General features: G+C 38.9%; 1 protein-coding gene across 1 annotated transcript in view; it reads left to right on the top strand.

The window, feature by feature from the left end:
- The first annotated feature begins 578 nt into the window (after positions 1 to 578).
- Positions 579 to 3,226, top strand: part of LOC106882651 (putative ankyrin repeat protein RF_0381) — a 140,321-nt gene continuing 137,673 nt past the window's right edge. Inside the window, exon 1 of the mRNA XM_014933398.2 lies at positions 579 to 895. The gene's annotated coding sequence lies outside the window, so the exon portion shown is untranslated. The remainder of the gene's footprint in view (positions 896 to 3,226) is intronic.

The raw sequence follows: 3,226 nt of genomic DNA, 5'->3' as shown, positions 1-3,226 counted from the left end.
AAAGCTAAGTTGACGTTGGTAGGATTTGAACTCAGAAAGTAAAGAGCTGGAACAAATACTGGAAGGCAAATTTTTCGAAGGTCTAACAGTTCTGCCAGCTTCGCTAACCTTGAAGAAAGATACATAGTTGTGATTTCTAGTAAGAGCTAAGAAAACTGTGTAGAGCAGGGGTTTTCAAACTGTGGTCCGTGGACCACAGGGGGTCCGCAAGGACAAGACGGGGGGTCCGTGGACAGCAAATACTTTTTATGGGCAATTTGATTTTATATATGTTTTTTAATCGAAATCTTTTAATTGACAATAAACTTATTTGTTAAATACTGTTAAATAAATAAATGTAGAAATATATGCTATTTTAAGCAAATATTTATGTATAAATTTCATAAGCGTTTATAAGAGGGTCCCTAAGGTAAAGCCTGAAATATAAAGGGGTCAGCAAGTCAAAAAGTTTGAAAACCCCTGGTATAGAGGCTCCTCTGTTGGCGTTAGAAGTAGGAGTTGTTTCCCTTTGCTGGGCGGAGTGTGAGAAAACGTGGAAGGCGGAGCTTCGTATGGAATAGTAGTCTCACTCTTTCTCAGAGCTGCTTGTTTTTGTTTTGTTTTGTTTTGTTTTGTTTTTATTTGTGAAGTAACTGAAAAAGAAATAAATACGGTAGAACATGCTAATAAGCATATACAGATAAAACTTAATCAAATGAATATCTAGATATTGGAGAAAGTGGTAAATAGGAAAAGAAAAACTATACATGGTAAACAGTATTTACATCGTTTAGAACAAATGCACCGGCTATAAAAGTGTTGTAGTAACACGAGCTTTTTCTGTACACATCGGTGATGTAACAGGATTAGAAGTGAATAGAGAAAGAAAACAGAATATCACATCGAAAGCTTGGTGGTAAGTCAATGCCTTATTCTTAACCTTCACGCCACACTATTTTCTGTGTATATTATTTTATATTAGTTTTTCGCCTTATTTCCTACAGCTCGGTGAGATATTCAGCTGTTTCGTAATATGTCCAGAAGAGAAAGAGAGAGGGAGGGAAAGAGAGAACTTAAACCGGCTGTTGTGTAGATTGTGTAAGAAGGAAACTAAAATTGTAACCTTCATACCACCGCAACTTAAAACTTTAAACTCACTTTCTCAGCACAACACACGTTCTGTCTCACTCTCTCTCTCTCTCTCTCTCTCTCTCTCTCTCTCTCTCTCTCTCTCTCTCTCTCTCTCTTATTATTATCAGCACTTCATGTTATATTAGTAAATTTTTAAAACCCTGTCTTGTCCACCTTCCCGGACTTGAATCCTTGCCTCTCACCGATCAAATAGATCTCCATTATTAACTTACACTTTTCTTTATTATGTAATTACCTCGTTGACTTTTGTTTATCTTATTTGTATTTCCACCATTCTCGTTCTATTCTACATTCTCTTTATGAATGGTGTGCTTTTCATTTAGACTGACCACATATTATTTATGTGCTTGAGTGCATCCCTGCATGCTGAGTTTATAAGTGTATTTGAAAACGTCGTATATGTGTATGATCATTACACGCATATTTTTCAGAGAAAGTAGGCGACATATGTCTTTCGCACAAAGAAAACGTAGCAATGTTATTGTTTATAACACGTTGTTAACTAACAACCGCTTCGAGGTTTATATACACTTTCACTCACGTATACTACTTACACGCGTCCTCGCACACTTATGCACTAAACAAATGTGTAAGAAAAGGCTTTTGGTTATAGGTCTGCTTGAACAGAGCTGACTTGAGGCTAAACAACAACAAAAGCATGTGTGTATTATTTCTGAATTGTGCCGATAATTTTTGTGTCGTGTTTGTCTTCGTTTATTATTAAGCTCAATAGCATTCAGTCTTCGATCCCAACACCTGATACGTATACTCGGCGATCCTACGGGAAAGCCTTTACACGACCGTTTGGCCTGCTAGAAATAGCAACCAAATTTCCCATAAAATCACATGCTATTATCTTAAAACACACACACACACACACGCACACGCACACACACACACAATACAATACAATAAATAATACCTTTCTAGATATACTATTTTAAAGAAAGCAACAATATCAAAGAGGAGCACGACTGAAATGCATTTGATCGTAGATCTGATTAGTGAAAAGTGCTCTGTAGCTAAAGAACAACTGTGTACGTGCATGCGTGCGTGTGTGTGTATGTTTTGTATGTATGCAGGTATAGTTATATGAATGCACATATGCACACATGTAACTATTCCCTTCGTTAGAATTTATTATTTTGACTGACTGCCTGCTCAGGAGCAATGATATAGGGGGGAAATGGGTGGAGGAGTCTTTGTTACGTTGTCCTGCAATAACTCCAGATATGATCGCATTATATGTGAGTCAAGTAATTCACTATTTTTCGATAAATTCAAGTCATTCTTTTGTGTGCGTGTATATATTTATATGGGTACTTAAGATCGCATAATGCCATATGGGAGTCCTCTGCTTGGTCGCTCAACCTGCAGAAATAACAGTCAGATCTACTTTAACTCACTGGTTACCGAACAAGGAAGTATCCTAAAAAGAAAGGATAGTCATAGCTAGATGACCTTTGATACTAGGTCAGCTTGCATGTTAGCTACACACACACACACACACACACACACACACACACACATGTATATATGATATTTATCTATTTATCTGTGTGTGTGTGTGTGTGATTTAACAATGAGTCTTGAGAGACAGTTGTGTCATGGGTTTGCCAGGGTCGACTCAAGGTACCGGCAACTCGGGGCAATCGCCCGGGGCGCCATGTACTAGAGGGCGGCTAGAAGGTGGTGACAAAGACAAGGAAATTTCCACGACCGACAGCTTGTACACGCCGAAATTCAGCTTGCCCGGGACGCCAGAAACCCTAGGGCCAGCCTTGGGGTTTGCACGTGTCGTCACGGTCACAGTCCATATCAATTCTTATTCGGAATTTCCGCTTTGCGAGATGAGTCAGTGGTTAATCCCCGCTCTACATTTGGCTCGATTTATACTTCTCGATGCCCTTACTATCACCAACTACATTACCGATTGTATTGGACGCATTTTATCATTGAAACCTCACTAGAGAGGTTAAGCCCCAACGAAACTAGACTAAGTGTTCTCTCTATCCTACGTTCTCTTCGCTCGGACGCTAACCGCTTCACACATTGTACTAAATGCATTTTATTGTAGCACCAGCTCTAGTGAGGT

The sequence above is a fragment of the Octopus bimaculoides genome, chromosome 3, assembly GCF_001194135.2.
Source record: "Octopus bimaculoides isolate UCB-OBI-ISO-001 chromosome 3, ASM119413v2, whole genome shotgun sequence".
Taxonomy (NCBI): Eukaryota; Metazoa; Mollusca; class Cephalopoda; order Octopoda; family Octopodidae; genus Octopus; species Octopus bimaculoides.
The sequence above is the reverse complement of the archived record's forward strand: the minus strand, read 5'-3'. Positions and strand labels throughout refer to the sequence as shown.